A 21,921-nucleotide genomic window follows, 5' to 3' on the forward strand; every position below is an offset into this window, starting at 1 on the left:
CTTTCCTACCCCATGGAAACACTGACTTCAGTTAATTTCCTCAACACATAATCAAAACATTGTGTTAGGCACACTGATTTTGCTTGTTTAATCTCTTAAAGACTTTTCGGGAATATTTACTAACGTTTTGCTTGTAAAAATAAACCTCCAAATTTTGCATCTGTATTCCCAGTGGGAATCCAATAAGGCTGCTCAAATATTGAATATTATATGGGAAAGTCATTTGAAATCTCTAAAGCACTGTATACTATAAATTATTATTTCCATAATTACAGTAGAGAAAAGTCACATGCTTTCCAGGTTTCATTTCAAGGTGCCCTTTTAAAGTAGTGTCATCTTCCTATTAACCCACTCCTGTCTGTTCCTTTTTAATTTTAATTTTTTTTTCAAGACAATTTCGATGTCAGTATCCTCCATAAAGCACTCCCTGACTTCTCAAGCCCAAACCAGCTCTTCCTTCACTGAATTCTTTTTCACTACAGTCATTATTGCATAGTCTAGTACAGAACTGCACTGGGATTGTTTCATATACATCTTCATCGAGACTAGAATTTTTTGAGGAGTGCGTGATGGTTATGTGTCAGCTTTACTGGTCACGGGGTACCTAGAGTAAACATTACTTCTGGGGGTCTGTGCGGGTGTTTTCAGATGAGATAGGCATTTGCATGTGTGGACTCAGGAAAGTAGATGGCCCTCCCCACTGTGGGTGGGCATGACCCAATCCATTTGGGGGCCCGAATAGAACAAAAGTCGCAGGAAGGAGGAACTCACCCTTTTGCCTCCTGTCTGCCTGCTTGAGTTGGGACATCTCTTCTTATCTTCTCTGGCCGGCCGACTGGGATTTGCACCACTGGATCCCTGGTTCTTAGGCCTTCAGGCTCAGATGAAATCACACCACTGTCTTCCTGGGTTTCCAGCTTGTGGGCTGGACTTGAAGTCGTGGGGCTTCTCAGCCTCCATAATCACGTGGGCCAGTCCTCATAAAAAATCTCCTCTATATATCCTACTGGTTCTGTTTCTCTGAGAAGCCCATCTAATAGAGACTGAGAGTGATTTTTTTTTTTTTTAAGGGTGACTTGGAGCTTAATTTTTTTTTTTTAATTAATTAATTTTTGGCTGTGTTGGGTCTTCGTTTCTATGAGAGGGCTTTCTCTAGTTGTGGCAAGCGGGGGCCACTCTTCATCACGGTGCGCAGGCCTCTCACTATCACGGCCTCTCTTGTTGCGGAGCACAGGCTCCAGACGCACAGGCTCAGTAATTGTGGCTCACAGGCCTAGTCACTCCACCGCATGTGGGATCTTCCCAGACCAGGGCTCGAATCCATGTCCCCCTGCATAGGCAGGCAGATTCTCAACCACTGTGCCACCAGGGAAGCCCGAGAGTGATTTTTTAAATAATCAGAAAATCTCCTAGAGAACGGCCATAGAAGATTCATATGAACATGGAACTTTAAATCGATGTGTGGGAAACAGTGACTTCAAGAATAAATGTGGCTGCAAAGGTCAGACCTTGCCCTTTTCTGAAAACAATATAAAAGCAAAAAGCACAGCGAAAACAATACAAAACGGACTTCCATTTCCATCAAGACCACAGATTCCAAAGCATGTTGACGAGCTGCTAAAAAGTAGCTAAGGTTGGGTAGAAGCCACATGGAAGGGGATTAAAAGAAGAACAGAGACGAGAGAAACAGGACAGTAGTATTCAATATCTGATCTCAGAAAGCTTAAGCAAAAACACATTTCCTCAAAATGAAGGATTCACCTGAAGTCAAAATATTATGTTTCTTCTTTATAATACTGAGAATCACACCTGAACTGAGCAGAACTATGAGAAAAAATTCTCCTAAATGGAGTTTAGTTAAAGGGTGCTGAGGAGATGGACGACACTAAGACCCACACAGATGAGCCTTAGTTGCTAGAAGCAACTGTTTTGGCAGAACTATCTCGGTGCCATGACTCCCATCCTCCCATTGATATATCCCTTTCCCAGAGGTCTACAGGGGGGCCCAGGAATAAGGTGGGGCTAAGGTTGTCTTTTAGAGAGTCAATGTCACTCAAACAAGGAACAAAGACTGTCCTTGTTCAATCAGATAACTCACTCAACCTCCCTGGAGAAGGCGGAGAAATATTTCCTCTTGGAAACCAGGCAGAGGGAAATTATCAAGCCCCATAATAATAACTATCTTTATTCTTATTTTACTATACCATTTTATTGGCATTAAAATGGATTGTCTAAGAAGTATATTTTTTCTCAAATCATGGAAAAAAGGGAACCACTATGGTTTGAATACCTACTAAAGACAAAATACTTTGATTTGCCTCATTTAATTTTCCTCTTAACCCATCTATATTTTGAGACATTAAGGATTAGATAAGTTTTACCTACAAAAGTAATAGAGTAATCAAGTGCTAATGACAAGAATTGAATCTATGATGTCTGCCCCTGTGATATTCTATTCACCATATTTTTCTGTTTCCTTCTATATTTTGTGAGTTAATGGAGGATTTTCCTTACTTCAGGGAAGATAAGATGCCATCAATTAAAAGTTACACGATTCTGTTTTATACCACTAGGAATAAAATGTGCTGCCAACTAACACATGATGTGTATCAATGATAAGACACATCTGATTATCAGAGATGTTAACATAGAAAACAAGTGTTAGAATGGATGAAAATCTAATATATTTAAGCTTAAGAGAAAATTCAAGCTTCAAACATAAATCCCACAACTTTATATGTGAGAGAAAGGATTCGACTTGGATTAAATTTGATTTGTAAAAATACTGTGAATCAGTCTAGCCTCTTAATAATCACCCAAAGAATAGCTGATTGCCGACTGCCAATACACAGTGTGACTTCATTTCAGTTAACGCTGGAATATAGTTGTCATTTTTATTTGTGTATAACAAGAATGAAATAAAATTTAAACACATAAATAAAATCCTCTCCTATCAATTACACACTTCCAGATATAGAATAGTTCTTGTTGCTAAATCCTCACTTCCAACCAACAAATATTGAAAATTTGCCATTTTGACTCCTGACTTAGTCAACTACTTTTAAGTTTCTTCCTGATGACTAAGTTAATTTCACAGGGCTTTCTTAGAAAGATTAAGACATCGTTGCATTTGCTGGAGAATTTATGTTAAAAACAACTTCAAAGGTTCAGTTTCCTGAGGAGAACAAAATGAGAGAATAAGATTGAAATGGAGTTTGAAAAGATGCTGAAATCAAATTCTTTCTAATAGCTCTTGGGATCTCTTTCCAGCATAAGGTGCATGCATCCTGGAGGTGAATGCAGTCCCAGAGGTATGTGTGGGTCATATAATGATACGTTTTCCCTTTCATCATTTCTCAGCAGAGTGGAGTCAACCTTAAACTGTAGTGCATCTTTTCTAGAGTTGAAACAATTATGGAAGAATATATAAATTCATAAGATATTGTCATAGTCCGTAGGACACTGTTCTGATTTAAAACCACTTTAAGTGAATTGAATGCTTGTGAAAGTTGCTGATGTAGTAAAGCCTCTGCCTTTTTCTTTATTTGCAGGTCTGTACAGAGAGCATCAGAGTCTCTCTTCGGACAATTTATTACTTCATCCATAAAGCCTAACTCGTTTACCGCCGAGAAAATTATTCCTTGTTTGTGCCAACAAAATAATTTATATAATTCTTCTTACACAGAACTCAAAATGCTCTTAACTAATTCACTCATGATGTATCCACAGAAAATGTGGCTTGTCTTATGGACAGAACTTGTTAGGTTCAGAGAAATGATTCAAGTGCAGTGTGGCTATGTTTTAAGGATGTAACTGAGTGGGTGAAACCCTAGAGTGCGTTCTCCTCTCAAGACACCTTGGTACATGTTCCCTCTATTTTGTTGCCCCTTAGGAGTCTTTAAAGGATCCAGATTTTTAAAAAAAAATTATGTGCCTATGTGGAGAGCTTCCTTCAGTCATGCTATATCATACAAATTACTGAACTTAAAGCTTTCCTTCAGTAATCTGGAAAAAAATATACATTGGTTCACTGTATGTTCCTTATGGAATTTATATCCATAATATCCTAAAGATGCTCTAGCTCCAGCCCAGCACCCTGAGTGATCACCCAGAAATTCTGCTGGGTTTAGACATTCTGCTCCTTGCACTGCACTGACTCTGAACTGGACTAGGTCCAGAAGTAAAGACAAATTTCCAAGATGCCATCTCACTGAGAAGATCTCATTGCACTCTAACTCTGGGAAATATTAACAGTGCTTTGTGATACCACTGGGAGTCAGAAAAGCCATAAAACTTAAAACTGGTCACCATTGGTTATCTTGTGCTTCCAAGAAAAGCAGAAATGCCATTGAGAGATTCTTGAGTGTCCTCTGAGGTCACCTGATATCCGTAGCCAGCCTATGGAAGCTCAGGCTTGAAACCCTCTTGGCAGAGTGCCAGCCTGGGACCAGCGTTAGCATCCAGATAAAACAGGAAGTGCTCTGCTACTTCAGTTAAAAGCTGTCAGTCTGCTTTACAAACCAGAACAGTGGTTCCGTATGCTCCAGGGAGGTCCAGGGGATTCAAGCTAATGTAAGATAGTACACTTGTCTCTTAGACACTTAAATGGCCATGTTGACAGAGAATATAAAAGAACAGCAAACCTTGGAAAAAGTTGTCAAAACACGTGCATTCAAGCATCTCTGGCCGTTCTTGCTAAGACCCTAGAACAGGAATAATTCAGATCAGATTGTAAGGCTGGCATTGGAATGACAGAGATTGGTAAAAAGAAACAGACCAGATATAAAATGAGGACAGGAGCAGAGGAGATTAGGATCTAGCAGCTAAAATAAAGGGCTTGAACACTCAACATATCTACCCACCCCTGATGGTCACTGTTCTTCCAGGATCTATGTTGAAGGCTATGTTTTCCAGCAGCTCCTTGGAGCTGAGGTTGGAGTGGCCAGTGATGGCTGTAGATCAGGCAGACCACGGGTACTATCTTCCACCAATCCTGTACCCCTTCGGGTAATAAGCCAATCCTTCCCGTGCAGAACTCACCACACCGGGCTTAGATAGCTCTGACTCTTCTCCCAGTCTTGTGCTGGAGTTGACTAGGCATAACTGGGACCTGTTTACAATAGTCCTGTATCCACCTGGTGTCCGATACTTATCAAACGGATTAGCATTTGACCCAAGCAGATTGATCAGAATCCTCCAGGGTCATCTGCTGGAACTGTCAGGGGTCATGTGATTTTGACTTCCCTGCGCTTGGTAGCCAGGAGGATGATGTAAGCAGGAACTTCCTGTTTCAATCTTGGCCACCACGTGAAGGCAGCCTGCCAGAGCATGAGATTATTCCAACCTCGGGGTACAACAGAACTCTAGGACTGCTTGGCTGCAGGCCAATAAATTTCTTCTACCTTCATGTAAGCTCATCTGTCTTGGGTTTATGTCACTTGAAACTAAAGGAGCCCTAACACAGAAATTAAGAACAACTGAACACATGGCTCCATAACCTGAATATTCACTTTCACCTCCTAAGTTTTGTGCACCTTTCTCTTCTCAAAATAGTTTGTTAGGCTTTAATGATAGATTTCTACTTTGCTCCTATTGTCTGGCTCTGATGTGAACATTGATCCGGTCCTACATTTCACATCTAAATCTGTACATCAAGTGTCTTGAGTTTTCTTAATGAAAGGAAATGGACTGATACTGTATGATGCCAGTTAATTAATCTATTAAATGGAGAAATCTATATGATCACTCTTATGGTCACTCTTAGAACTGGTTACCCATACATACTGTGACTACACAGCATACACATGGCATTTATACTTGTGAGCTCCCTTTATACAAGAGTGTATAAGTGTGTCATTAGTAACATTAGCAAGAAGAAAAATTAAGGGAGTACCCTAACATCATTTTATAAAAGCACAATGAATTACAGAAATGATATATAAGCAGAAAATAACAACTTCTCCCAGCTTTAAACTAATGAAAACGTATTTTAAAATAAAGCAATATAATAAGTATGCAGGAAAAAAAAAAGGTAGGGGAAAAGGCAGGAATATCTTCAAACAGATGACTATAATAATCAAAATGTAAGACAATGAATATATAAGCTTATTTTTCATTTCAGGAATGGTTAAGTGTTTTCTCATTTTAGAAACATTAAATAACAGATGATGACACAGCCCTGTTAGGGATATGATATAGTGTAGGGCAAAGCCACCCAATGTCAAAAATAACCTCTTGAAAGAACTAGGTGTCAGGAAACTGAATTAACCCAAGCCAACTGATGAGGCTTGGCTGATGGGCAATTTCAGCAATTTCCTCTGGCTTATTCTAGCATAGGTTTGCAACAAATCATTTGTCAATCACTATGCCCTTTGCCAATAATTATTCCTGGTCACTATTCCTAGTGTTTATCCAGGGCCATCACTGAGCAGAATGTATAGCTCATTAATTTGGGGTGATATTTATGGTGAATCTATGTGAGGCCTTCAGGGCTTTATTAAGACTCTGCCATGATTAGAAATCTTGGAATGAGGGAAAAGTTGCAAAATGGTAGTTTTTTGGATGTTTCCTTTTGTCTGTCCCAAACTCAAGTCTATAAACACAAATGGTCACTTTGCACAAGGCATTGCATCAAGACTCTTTTTTTCTAGAAGGCACTAGCATTCTTACACGGGATTCACATTAATCATGCCTTTTAAACTGTTATATGACAAATAGAGAGCAGTACCTCATTTATAAAAGAACCAGCTAAGCACACACCCTAGACCTGACACTTGAGGCAGCTTAGTCCGCTAATTTGTCAAGAGTAATTAATGGTGGACAGCATGGTACGTTTTCCTGCCACCAATTCAGTTATATCTGGAGGCAAGGGTGCTGTTGTTCGTCTTTTAAGAAATCTGCCAGATTTTATAGGATGGAAAAGTTTGCTCTGTTCTTGCACAGTGAATCCAGGTATAAAAACGTCACTTCTTAATCATAACTTACATTTATAGAGCTCTTTTGCTCCCTAAATCTGAAATCTCATCTTTTGAATTACAGGGCCCTTTTGATCCAGAATTTAATTTCAGGCTTTGAGCTATTATTAAAAGTCTCTCCATTTTTTTTTGTTTGTTTGTTTTTGCTTAGGTACCAAAATGTCTTAGTACTTTTGATATGTGACAGATAAAATTGAAAACCTCTAGGAAGTGATAGAGCAGGAATTTAAATATATTTTAAAAGTGTATATAGATTATACTTATATTGGGTTGGCCAACAAGTTCTTTTGGGTTTTTCTGTAACATCTTATGGAAAAATCCGAACGAACGTTTTGGCCAACCCAATACTTTATGGAATTGTTCTTATTTCTATGCTTCTGAAAGCTTTCATTAAAGTGATTATAAAATTCACAGATCTTGAGACAGATCATACATATGTAATCGATCAAATTAGATTTGGTACAGAACTTCGTTTGGGAAATATACAAATATACATGGCATGTGTTTGCCTACAAATGTGGTTAAGACTCCAAGCAATATTTGAGGCATTTGACAGGGACCATGCTTGTTAATAGAGGCTGTGTTGTATAGTAGAAAGAGTATGAAATTTGCAACCAACTAGAACCAAATTCAAATTACCCAGAAGTAATTTTATCACTGTCAAGTGGTGATGGTAATACTTACTGGTGAATATTAGTTTTAATAAATGGCAATTGTTACTGAGCCACAAGCCACAACTACTGAGCCCGCATGCCCCAACTACTGAAGCCTGTGCGCCTAGAGTCTGTGTTCCACAACAAGAGAAGCCACTGCAATGAGAAGCCCACACACTGCAACGAAGAGAAGCCCCCGCTCACCGCAACTAGAGAAAGCCCATGCGCAGCAACGAAAACCCAACACAGCCCAAAGTAAATAAATATATAAATACATGTTTAAAAAGGTGCTTTACAAAATAACTAAATAAAAAAAAAAAAGATAACCAACAAGGACCAACTGTATAGCACAAGGAACTCTGCTCAATATTCTGTAATAACCTAAATGGGAAAAGAATTTGAAAAAGAATAGGTACATGTAGATGTATCACTGAATCATTTTGCTGTACACCTGAAACTAACACAACATTGTTATGTAACTGTGCTCCAATATAAAATAAAAATTAAAAAAGAAAAAAATAAATAAATGGCAATTGTTTAACCCTTGATGGTGTGTCACTTTTAGTTCTCCAAAAAACAGATGCCATGATGGGATTAGGTGGGCAAAAGGTTTATTGAGGGAAATGTTTGTGCTAAATAAAGGGGGGAGGATCAGGAACAGGCAAACAGCAGGGAAGTCTTCAGATGATGAAGCACATCAGACCACCAGGGAGGGAGAGAACAGGTTGGGAAGGAAAAGTGTCAGGTCAGTTGGGTTTCACAGGTAGTGGTTCGGGACTCCAAAGAGGAGGAAGGCAATTCGAGTGGAGATGGAAAAAATAAAAGTTTGATAAACAAGTGTTTGCTGGGTCACCAGAGACACTGGGAGATCAGAGTAGACTCTGGTCGCTAAGCCCTGACAGAGTCTCCCTCACCACACCCAGCCCATATTCTTTGCAGACGTCTCTATCTACTTCTCTCTCGTGATGGCTCTATTCTGGGAACAAGCCCTCTGTCTAAATTCTTTTAGGCAGTTAAGGGAAAGGTAATGAGAAAAACTTCCTGAGTCTTCTTAAAAATAATAATTAAAAATAATCAGACGAAATCAATCTTCATGCTGAAGAAAGATATTTTAGAGTGGCAAAATCTGCTCCCCAACAACAGCATTTTTTTCCTTTTGCATTTCTTTTGGGAAACTTAATTTGAACTATTTTGCAGTTCACCAATCATTTCCTCAGCTGTGTTGTGTCTACTGTTGAGACCTGTATAGTTCAGCTGTTCTTTATTTCTAATATTTTTATTTGACTACTTCTTACAGTGTCCATCTCTCTGCTGAAATTACCTTCTGATCTTGCATGCTATCTAATTTTTCTATTTATAGCTTTGAACACATTAATCGGAATTATTTCATACTCCCTGTCTGATCATTTCAGCATCTGTTTCAAAGCTGATTTTGGTTGTAAAGATCACTTGGACTCTTCAGGCTGTATTTTTGTCTACTTTCGGTGTGCTTTTTTTGTTATGTTTCTTCTGCCATGACTTTGGTATCTGGTCAGGATTTGGGCTGGATTTGAAGTTTGTTGTTGCTCTGGTTACCTGCGTTGAAATGTGTTGTTGTTCTGGGCATCATAAACTGTCAATTTCTCTAGTGAATCTTTTTATCTCCTGGGTAGATGTTGTGTCTTCAGTTTGTGCTTCTCCCTTCAGAGAGTTTCCCTTTTGCAGCTTGCCAGCTGTTTCCCTTTATTTTTTAGTTGAGGCTTGTTAGCATGGTTATGGGATGGGGGCAGAGACATCATCACTGTACAGTAAGTCCCCTACATACGAACGAGTTCCCTTCTGAGAGCACATTCGTAAGTCCAATTTGTTCATAAGTCCAACAAAGTTAGCCTAGGTACCCAGCTAACACAGTCGGCTATATAGTACTGTACTGTAATAGGTTTATAAGACTTTTCACACAAATAATACATTAAAACCAAACACACACACAAACTAAAGGAAACACTTTTAATCTTACAGTACAGTACCTTGAAAAGTACAGTAGTACAGTACAACAGCTGGCATACAGCAGCTGGCATCAAGTGAACAGGCGAGAAGAGTTACTGACTGGAGGAGGGAGAGGAGGTGGAAGATGGTAGAGCTGACGGATGTGAGCAATAGGAGACGGAAGGCAAGCTGCAGTTTCACTCACGCCTGACACTGATGGAACGCACGTTTGCATCTTTGAAATTTCGCAACTTGAAGGCTCGTATGTAGGGGACTTGCTGTATTCCGATTAAGTTTCAGACTTAGGGAAGTCCTGGGAACCTGGATCTTGTGGGTGTGGGCTTCACGAGAGTTCCTGCCCCTCCTGCACCCCTATCTCCTGCACCAGTTGCAGTGTCCTCAAGCTATGCTTTTGTTCCTGGCCTTCTGCACATAAGCCTTTCCTGCTCGGGGAAGATGGGAGGAAGGAGACTGTGCCCTCTCGGTGCTGGCTGTGTTCCCTGCCACATTGCAATGGATGCCTCCCCTGTAGACTCACTGTGTTTTTTCTCTAGTGGAGAAAGAGGGTGGGGGTTTGGGTAAATTTTCACAGTGGGGTGAGAAGGGGAGCAGCAGATTCTTTCTAATTTTCCTTGAGAGCCTGGAGGATGTCCTAGAGCAAAGGCCTGAAGGAAGAAGTGTGAGAACCCCTCTGTGTCGGTGCCCCCAAGGCTTGATACCCTCACACTAGCCCACGTTCAGCTTTTAGCAGCTTGTTAAATCTTTCTAGCTAAACTTCCTCCTGGATTGTATTGTATCCAGACATGTCTGCCTCTAAGCAAATGCTCAGGCTCTAATTCTCTCTGTAGACTTCTGGGTCTTTCAGAATCAGGAGTGTTATCTGCCCTGTGGTCTCAGTTCTCTGATGAGCTCAAGAAAATCATTAATCTTCAGTCTGTCCTGCTTTTTTCCTCTTGCGGAACGTGACTGACATCCATGTTCAGCTCTGTACACCTCTGAGGTATTTTTGTTATTGAATAAATGGCTGTGTTTATTTTTAAATGTTTTATTGTCACTTTGATTAAATAGCTGACCAGGTGTTGCCTCTCAGGCACCCATGGTCCTGTCTTGATCCAATGTCCAAATTTCCGGTGACAACCGTTTTGATTTTTGGATCCCCAAATTGAGTCTTAAATATACAAAAGTTATTATATAGTTTTCAGGTTATCTTTTAAGCCAAAAGTAGCTTGAGGTTTCCCAGAGGAGCCCTGGGTAATCACAAAGATTTGTTTATTCCTCTTATAAAAAGGGAGGTGCTGTAAATAATTAGGTTTATTTAATACGTTACTATTAAAATTGCATGGGAAGATGTCAAATTGGAAGAGATGCTGAAACTTGTAGAGGAAAAATGCTGTTTCTATAAATATTTCAGAAATTGTATATTTTAGATGGAGTTCCTCGGTATTTGTTAATACTCTCACTGTTCATCATAGGTTTCTGCTTATCGCAGTTGCAGTTGATGTTTTGCCCAGTGATATGAGATATCAGTAACATGTTATCAGTCATATGTTTGGTTATCATTAAAATTCTTACTTGGCCACTCTCTTATTTATTTTGAATCTAGCATCTTCTAGGCCAAATATTCTCAATTACTGTTGCATGGCTGACTTACCCGCGGAGTTTTATAAAAATACCAGTGGTGGGTCCTACTCTAGACTTTCTGAATCTCTTCACATGACATTCTCATTATATTTTGTATATTAAGTCTCAAAATCTTTGTATCAAGACTTTTCCTCAATAAAATGTATGTTTGTGTGTTTTTAAAATCAGATGTTTAAGACACAATCATTTAATGAAAACAGTGGTAATAATTATGTATTTTAGACATTTTATGTAGTTAGACATTTATAGACATTTAATCTAATTTTTGGTATGGCTTTATTACTTTTGTCTGTCAGATGGTTAGAAAATTCTTTCTTTTTTGACACCAAAACCTGACTCCTTTAAATCCCCACTACTAGTTCACTCTTTCTACCATGCAATAGGCCTTTTATGTATTCGAAAGTAGTGTTTACTTTTCCTGTATTATTTTTCTACTCTTTTCACCTTATTAAATGAGATAATGAATGAGAAAATCTCTTTTTCCAGCGCTTGGCACTTGCTCAGCTGTAGCTATAAGAGTGTGTGTCATCCAAAATTGCTGAGGGAAATTTGAATGTGCAGTTTTTCACTTTCTCGTTGAATTGCATTCCTCTTTTATGTTCAGAAGTCATTGTCAACTTGTCCGTTCCCCCAGCCACAGACTACCTCATCAGCATTTGTTTTAAGTAATTCTTGCAAATATCTCTTTCATACGCACCCACGACACACACAAACACAAACCCACAGATAGACACACGCACCTCATTTTTCTAATAGATATAGCTGCTGTTGTAACTGTAGTAATAAATACTTATTTAAAATATTATTGTACAAATAATGCAATTTTATCATTATATGCCTTTTCAACTAACATGCATTAAAATACAACCTTGCATCACTGACTTCTGCAAACATTTTTGTTAAGTTTGAAATGCTTTAATAAAAATGGGTCAGAAGGGAATTCACTTTCCACAGACAAAGGAGCTTGTCCTCAGTCCTGGAAGAGAGTCTTGAATGCGTTATCAAAGGGGAGTTTGCGGGGGTTTGGACCAGGAGCAACAGGGCCAGTGGAGAGTGAAGTTCCAGGCTGCCAGTGTTTTCCTCCTGGACGCTCTCAGAGCAGCCGGTTCACATCTTTATGCTAGTATTTACCACATGATATTGCATGTGCTTTTATTACTTATGGATTGTGAGTTCCCCAGGGTAGGGATCAGTTCCTGTTTGCTTCCAGATCCTCAGTGCTTAGAACATGTTAGCTAGCCCTGCATTTCCATTTGGAGCTAGTTCAGAACATAAAAGAATTGCTGTAAACATAATATTGATATATGTAAACCATACCAAAAATTAGATAAGATTTTCCCACTGTGGCATAGTGGGAAACATACTCCTTATAATAGTACACACTCACACGCACATACAATGTTAAACCCTGTACGAAATCCCTCAACCACTCTCCAGAGCGTTCAAGGATAGAGACAAAAGGACCTTCCTGCAAACGTGCCTGTTTGGTTCGGGCTCCCTGCATCCACAAGGTGTCTGGCCGTGGCCTTGCTGCCTCTTCTGGCCTGCATCCCACTCCCGGCCTTTGGGCTCCACACCAGCCCCTGTGTTACTCACACTCAACACTGAGTCCTGTCTGCTTGTGTATACACTGCCTCTCTGCCTTGTCCCCATTCTTCATTCCTCCAGGCTCCCTCCCATCTTTCTTCTGTATTCTGACTGTCGACTGAAAGAAAATGCACAACATAAGGCTGTGAGCTGAGTTTATTCAGTGTTGTACTGAGGACTATAGCCCAGGAGACAGCCTCTCAAAGAGCTCTGAGGAACTGTCCAAAGAAGCAGGGGAGGAGCCTGGATATGTAGGACGTTTTCGGTTGGAAAACAAACATGAACATCAAAAGATGACTCCTAATCCCAAAGAACGGACATCTCAAGTCAGGGATTTTAGTGCTCTTCTACGTACAAGAAGATGCAAGAATCTGCAGTCACTGAAATTTTAACTTAGACGTGTATATTAACTATCTAGGGGCCGGAAACCAAAGCACAGAATGCTTTCTGTTTTCCTCCACAAATTCCTACCAGATGCACTGTTCGTGGGCAAGTGGCTGATGGCTTGATCTCAGTAGAACTGAAATGGCGGGAGACATTTTTTCCTTTTTTTCAAGAGTGAGCATCCCTCCTCCCTAGGACTCCCCTCCCTCTCGGCCTTGCACTGTCTTTGTCCTGCCATTCCACTTGGCACTTTGTCCTTTAAATCTTGATTTACTTGTCTCTCTTTCTCACTAGATAACAATTATCTTTGAAAGCAGAGGCTATGTTTTATTTGACTCTGTGTCACCAGCACTTACTTTAGCTCCTAGCAGCAATATTTGTAGAATTAATGAATTATTTATGAGTGAATAAAGGCAAGTAATAAATAAATTTGACTTAGAAATCTCTTGCTCCAGTGTCTGGGAAGGTAATAGTAAGATGAAGATGGAGTGAAGTATACAAACAGAATCTGAGAAGAAAAGCTGAGTGCATTTCAGACTGCATTGAACGTGAGTAAACCAGGGACACCTAGGCAGATAGTTAATAACACTTAACAAATATTTATGCAGAACTTATTAACTGCCAGGCACAGTTCTATGCATTAAAACAGGAGTCACCTTGCCCAGAGGGTTATGCCCTCAAGCCTTTTTTCCGGCAACCAGCTGGTCAACAGCTAAAAGACTGAGGGGGTCTGGAGACTGGATAGCTTGCAGGATAACCCCACGGAGCAAGTCACACTCCAGGACTTCCCTGGGGTATAACTGAGGTCAGTCTGCAGGTGCGGATGTATTTGCAGGTGAGGATGTATTCCTGCTGAGTTCTTTTTAACAAAGGAAGTGATCTTCCTCTAGCTCCTCTCTACAACCCTGAGCACAACTGGAACTGTTGTTCTTTTTTCTTTATGTAATTTTTTGCATCCAAATTTTATACACACAACTATTTTAAGAAGCCACTGTAAAAAGTTTGCAAAAGAAAGCAAAATGCCTTTAGGAGCTTGTATTCTAAAGAAACACACACACACACACACACACACACCTTAAAATACATATATCATAAAACTCCAAAATCACATTTGTTCAGAATGAGTTGAGCACACGTTCTGTTCCATGTTGAACGACAAGGAGAGCTTGGGTGTATTTTTGTACATCTCAGTGTTGTTCTTCGGAAATGTAGTTTACGATTATGATAGCACTTCATCACATGAAATATGCTTCATATTTTCACATTTCTTATTATCTGCTGATAAATTCAAATGTGATTGTTAGAGAACATTGCTGCTTGCTGTGTATTAGCCAAACACAAGCAACGGCACGCTGCCTATTGGAAAACAAGAAGTGAATTAGGAGACTCATTGTTGCCTCTGATTGACCTGACCTCACTTTTTTGTCACTAACGGGATTTTCCATTAACCACAACACTGAATTCCCTACTCAAACTTCTGTATCAGATTTTTTTCTTTACGTATCTCATGTACTACTATCCTTCTTTCTGGAAGAACCTTCCCTTTGCCTACCATGGAATAGACTTAAGAACTATCTCAGGAGACAATATTTGTGATATTCTTTTAAATACTCATTCATTTGAGAAAGGAGTAATATCTCTGTAGATACCTTTATCATCTACTCATTTGTTAAGTTTATGAGCCCGTCGCCTGAAAAAGAAATGCACAAGCTAAAAGTTGAGAATTATGTTTCATTCAGTGGACTTACTGAGGATTTAAGCTTGGGATGCAGCCTCTCAGATAGTTCTGAGGACTGTTCTGAAGAGGTAAGGGAGGCTGAAAAAAAACCCATGTGGTGACCATCAAAAGGTTACTGCTAACCATAAAAACAGACATCTCAAGTTAAAGATTTTAGTACTTTTCTAAGTATGGGAAGATGCAAGAGTCTGGGCTTATTGAAATCATTCCTTTGATATGCATTTTAACTATCTAGGGCCATATCCTGCTTTGCTCTATCCTGAGTTTCCCTGGGGGTGGGGGGCCGGGGGGTGGAGGAGGCCTGCAGTGGCTGATGGCTTCTTGCGCACAACATCTTTTGTTTACTGAAATGTTACGCAGCATTCTTTGTCCACAGGTCAATTAAGTGGAAAGGAATGCGTTATATAATATTCCTTAACATTTAAGATTTTAGTAAAACATTAAATAACATTTTTGCATCTTTAAGGTTATGTATTATTTAAATAATAAACCTCTTTCTAAAAAATAATAAAACCTTTAATGTGGCTTGGAAATCGTGAAAAATTTGCTAGTCTTGATTGGTATAAATATTTATGAATGAACATAGACTAAAATATATCTGCAGGCTTGATGGTCACATATTTTTTACAGAATTATGGAGACACTCTATTAAAGGCATTTGAAAATGTAGGGACTTCCCTGGCGATCTAGTGGTTAGTACTCGGCACTGTTACTGCCGTGGCCCGGGTTCAATCCCTGGTCGGGGAACTAAGATTCCACAAGCCATGCAGTACGGCCAAAGAAAAATATAGTAATAAACTAATAAATAGATATTCTTTCCTTCCGTCCCTCCCTTCTTCCTCTCTCTCTTTTTCTGCTGTATCGAGTTCACTGAATAGACATTAATAGAATGCATATACTACTAGAGGGATCAATGATGAAAAATTCTTTTTCTTTTAAAGCAAAGACTTATATGGTTTATTTTAACACTGCATTTATTTAGCACATTTACAAAAATAAGTTCACATGGAAACATTATCACAAGTTTACAGGAAGAGAAAAAAGATTTTTTTTTCCTCTCTCTAAATGTCTTGGTAGTTAGATTATCTTTTGCATTTTCTCCAGTTCCACTGCTGAGGATTAAATAATTAAATAATGGTGATTTGTGGTAACTGTAATCAGACTCTTACATATAAATTACCAGTTTTCACTCATAAATGTATTAATGACAGCTAATTTTGTTTTGCTTTTAAGCGTAATTTTTATTATGATTTAAATAAAATTTTGATATGAGACAAAATAGAAAAAAAAGACTCATAATTTGCTCACTGTTACACAAACATTGTTAATATGTATTTAACTACAGGAACAAATATGCTCATTTTTTTTGATTTGGTCTTATGTAAACATTTTGCCTATTCTTATATCATGATTATATCTTCTTAACCATCTTAATTTCTTAACTATCATTTTAAATAACATCCTACTTCATAAAGATAATTTCCTTTACTATTTTATATTATTGAACAATCATTTTTTCCTGATTTTTATTATGTTAAAATGTTATAAAATATTTTTGCATTTGTGCATTTTTAATATTGATATTTAATAATGCTTCTTTTGAATTGGTTACAGGATATGGGGTCACTAAACAGCATGAAAATTATGTCTCTTAATGTGTATAGTCTTAGCATTTTAAATTATTAGTATGCTTTTATAATATTTTTTAGCAAAGTTTCAGACAGCCAGAGTCACTACTGTTCTGTGGACATTAGGCATTTAGACATTCATAAATGACTTATCAATATTATACAGTTGGGCCCATCAGAGAACTGAGCTCACAGTGAGAGGCAAATAGAGAGGGTCTGAGCTGAGATCAGCTGACCTGGAGCAAAGACTGCTGGAGCCATAAACCAACAAGAACACTTTAAATGGCAACTGTGACCACGTGGTGGAGGTGAAGAGTGGACTAGTGTGAATGAGAGAGCCATCCAGGGGCCTCACTCTTGGGGCTCCCCTATACTTTCCTGGGCCTTATGTCTAAAAATCCCACCAGATAGATGTAGCATGTCACATACAGGGTAGATATCAATCCAAGTACACCAATATTCATTTTAAATGTGAACCGTCTAAATATACCAATTAAAAGGCAGAGGTGGTTAGACAAACATGACCCAACATTGTCTATGAGAAACCCACTTAAAATTTAAAGACAAAAATTAGTTAAAGGTAAAGAAATGGAGAAAGACATCATGATAACAGTAATCAAAAGAAGACTGGAGTAGCTATATTAATTGCAGACAACCATACTTCAGGACGAAGAACACTGTCAGGGATAAAGAAGGGTATTATATAATGATAAAGGAGTTTATTCTCAAAAAACCCCATAATGATGCTTAATGGGTATGCACCTATTAAAAGGTCAAAATGTGAAACTTTTGCAATCTCTGCAAATATTTTGAGACGTAAAAACATTGTGTATTTAATTTCTTTTCTAAAAAAATGTGACTGGGAACTCCCTGGTGGTCCAGTGGTTAGGACTCTGAGCTTTCACTGCCAAGGGCTCGGGTTCAATCCCTGGTTGGGGAACTAAGATCCCACAAGCCGCGCGGTGCGGCCAAATAAATAAATAAATAAAAATAAAAAATGTGATCATTTCATATGGCAACTTTTCCTTTGAATTCCTTGATTCTGTTTTTCACAAATCAACACCATATGGCTACTTAAATGCACAGAAATGGCCACAAAATCCCAAGGTTTTATTTTTTTGAGTGGGTATAACTTTAGAAAGATTTTCACTTCAGTCTCTGAAATGTCATAATTTTAAATTATATTTTAATTAAGAATATATATTAGTTATAAAATAAGAAATTTGTAGTATAAGATTAAAATAATTGTAAATATGTAAGACACCAAGGGAAGTTTGTAATCTTCTGTTGCTATAGAAGCTTTTGTTTCAACTGAGGAATCTTCTAAAGAATTACAACCTATGCCAGAAAATCTTGATTTTGGAGTAAGCAATAACAGTCTGTGTAGAATGTGTCGGTTTTGTTTTTATGAAAATGTAAATGTGCCTTAACCTCATTTTTCCATTGTGGCAGAAACCACAGCAAAACTTTGTCTTAGTAAACCACTAAAAGGTATGCAAAGTTTAAAGGAAAATCACCAGAATTGTTTTCAAATGATAAGAAAGAAAATGTTAAGCTAGGAACAAAATTCAAATAAGATGTTTCTGAAAACTTCTTAAAGATCATCTTCAGAATAATCTTACAAAGTGAATCTTGAATAACAGGGGAACTTTTGGGAAGGCTCGTGTTGTTGATACATCCCAATTTTTTTGAGGGGAGCACAGGATAAGACAACTGAGTTGGGATCTGCACTTCAGCTGCATCAAAGGTTGTATCCTAATTGCTCAAAAGAAACCAAATGATTAACCAACCTGGATTTTAAAATTACAGTTAAATTCAAGTACTGGCTTCAATAATTGCACTGTTATGTTGGTTTTTGTTACTACATTTCTAGCCATGTCTCTGAATATGTTAGTTTTACACCATTTTAAATAAAATATTTTAATTTAATGGTCTATTCTAATACCCAGATATAAGCTATTCCAAGAAATGTCCTTTTCTATTGCATTATGATTGAGAACGTTTTGAAAACTGGGAAGCATTGCAAATATGGGGAGACTCACGAGGAAATGATGATTATCTGCATTCCACGATATTTTACATGCAAGTAAAAATTGGCTATTATGGCTTATTTTATTAGAATTTTAAAACTTATCTTTGGAGCATCTTTGAGTTTTAGAAACATTACTATAAATGTATATGATTCAACTTTGGATGACCTCATAAGGAAAATACAGACTCTTCCTCCTCCCCGCAACCCCTGCCCAGTTTCTGAGCGATATAAATTCCTTCTGGTCCTTGTGTACAGGGAAAGTGTGAGGGAGCTGTCAGTCACGCCCACAGCAGAGTGCTTGGCAATGTTACTTAGAAATTTGGCAGTTATGATAATGGTTAAAAGGTATTTGGGTCTTAAACTTTTTAGCAAAATCTTCCATCATAACTCTTATTTTGTTACATTGAAGATAGAATTTGTGGTTGTATGTTTCCATTTCAAAAAGTAAGTACAAAAGATGAAATGAAGCTCTGAAAATGGGCTTCTTGTGCAGTGGACTTGAGGTACTACTAAAATCAATATGCTTTTCATGTCTTAGCTGCTCCAAATCCTCCTTGTTCTTTAGAAAATGAAAACATGAAGTACGAAACTTCCACTGTAATTACTACAGATAATAGAAAATAGAAAAGGCTCCTTTGACTTGTGAGGTTTTTTTTTTTTTTTTTTTGTGAGTGGACTGCTAAAAAAAGCTTGCCTTCAAACCCAATTCGGGAAAGACCCATAAAGAGCTACCTCTTTGAATACAATAGGATCACCTCCATTATCCTCCTAATTATCCCCTGTGAATATGGGAGGTTCAGTCACCTTGTCTGTAGGATCTAGTTTTTCAAGATGATTCTCTATTTGGTGTTTGAAAAATAGGAAAAAGCAGCTTATTTCTGTTATTACTCCTGTTTTATTGGTAGTTTTTGATACAGCAAGTCATTGCAGCTCATTTCTAACACACACTCACATAGCTTGTCATTGCTAATACTGTGTGAGGGTAGGACAAAACATGATTTTGCATGGCAACATCACCTTATTCACAATGGCTGAGTTATTAACTCTATTATTTTTCTAAGCAAAAGATGTATCCAGTCCCCAGTGTGGTAAAAAGTACCAAGAAATCTTAAGTGGCTCATTCCTAAGGGCAAAGTTCAATCCATTATGACCCCACTTGTTCCTTGGACACATTTGCTTTAAGTAAGAAACAAGACACTGGGTCTCAGAGTAAAGAACCAATCAAGGGAACAATTCAAATAGATGAGGTTAAAGTAGTCTTCTATTTACTCTAAACCACATTATTAAAGAACAATAAACCTAGCGAAAATAGAGCTTTGTGCCTGTATGTACAAACACACAGAATTCATAGAGACATGGAAACATGCTTGATTGCTTTCTAGGTACCAGGCACTATTTTCCAAGTACCATCTCCTCACAAAAGGTTTATGAAGTAAATGTTGTCACTGTCGCCTGTGATAAACAACAGGGAAACAGGCACAGAACGGTTAATTGTCAAGGGCTTGAACTCTGTCCATCCCAGAGCTCAAACTCCTAACCACCATGCTATGCTGCCTTCCCATGTCAACAATGATTAGAATTTAAGACATTATGACAGAGCAAAGTAAACTTTTTTCAAGTTTTGGTATCTTAAAATGAAAAATGCCAAATATTCTCACCAGGGGGAGGCGGGTAAGGGCAAGTGGAATAAAAGCCAGACTTACTTTTTCTAAAACAGAATGTGGCTGGACAGTTATTTGTTACTTAAAATCCTGTTGAACTTGTCCTGAACACACAAAATTGCCTGCAAGCCGAAGAACCATCTGTCTTCTTCTTTTTTAATGACTTTGACAGCATGAGATTTTCCAACGTTTGTGCAGAATTCCTGAGAGTCTTACAGACACACGCTAAGAAATCCCATGGGTTACATTTGGAACACTAGCTAATATTTCATGTTCTGATTACTGTGGAGAAAGCAAAAGGCTTTTTCATTGTGTTAGAAGAAAGGAAGATAAATATTTAAAAAAAATACACCATAAGCTTTTGGAGTCTCATGTAAAATCAAGTCTACTTGACCTACATGCTCTAAAATTGGGTGCAAACATGAAGTCTTGCCATCTTTGGTTTCAACTATTAGAAAAACATTATGACAAATGACTTGGTATTTTCATACAGTTTTCCTGGGGTAAACCATAACACTCTGTCAGGTAAGCTGGTTTCCGTGATTTAGTCTATCTTTGACCTATTTCTTACGGCATTGTCAAACAAACACTTCTTATTCTCAGAAATGTGCATTAGAGATATGACAGGACTTTACTATATTTATTATAAGGGAAGGGTTCTTGGCTATTTGGATTGAACCTAATTATAAATACTCATAGAAATTTATACACAGGTCCATAAAAATAAATAATTGCAGTCAAGTTTTACTTTACTGTGTTTATATTTTTGTGTTTGTGAGTCTATCCAGCACTAGGAAGCAAACACATGTAAGAAGAGGCTGGCTTAAGATAAGAAAATAGAATCCCATAATAGATGGAATCCAATCTGGGACTTGTTACCTGTGGTGGAGGTGATCAGGAGTATGCTCAGACCCCCAGCTAGCGCCCCCTGCCCTCTGGTTGGTCCTGATAGAGGTCACAGAAGCAAGCCCAACCTTTCCACTGTGTATGTATGGATACACATGTTTTGGGGTAAACACACTTATAATGTAAACCCAGATATTTATATATAAATGGGTGAGCAATCATTTATACCATACTCTCTATGATATAATCAATGCAGATGGCTGTGTGTGAATACATTTTATTTATAATGGAGGACAGTGTGTTAACTAATAGTGTCTGCATGCCATTTACTATTTTAGAATGTAAAGATGGTGTCAGCATCAGAAAAAATGAATTGAAAGAAATTCAGTCTGCATGGGATCATACAAAAACTGTATTATGTCAGACCTAGGGACACATACAGACTGAAAGTGAGGGGATGGAAAAAGATATTCCATGCAAATGGAAATCAAAAGAAAGCTGGAATAGCAATTCTCTTATCAGACAAAATAGACTTTAAAATAAAGACTATTACAAGAGACAAAGAAGGACACTACATAATGATCAAGGGATCAATCCAAGAAGAAGATACAATTGTAAATATTTATGCACCCAATATAGGAGCACCTCAATACATAAGGCAAATGCTAACAGCCATAAAAGGGGAAATTGACAGTAACACAATCATAGTAGGGGACTTTAACACCCCGCTTTCACCAATGGACATATCATCCAAAATAAAAATAAATAAGGAAACACAAACCTTAAATGATACACTAAACAAGATGGACTTA

This window comes from Balaenoptera acutorostrata, chromosome 18 (assembly GCF_949987535.1).
Source record: "Balaenoptera acutorostrata chromosome 18, mBalAcu1.1, whole genome shotgun sequence".
Taxonomy (NCBI): Eukaryota; Metazoa; Chordata; class Mammalia; order Artiodactyla; family Balaenopteridae; genus Balaenoptera; species Balaenoptera acutorostrata.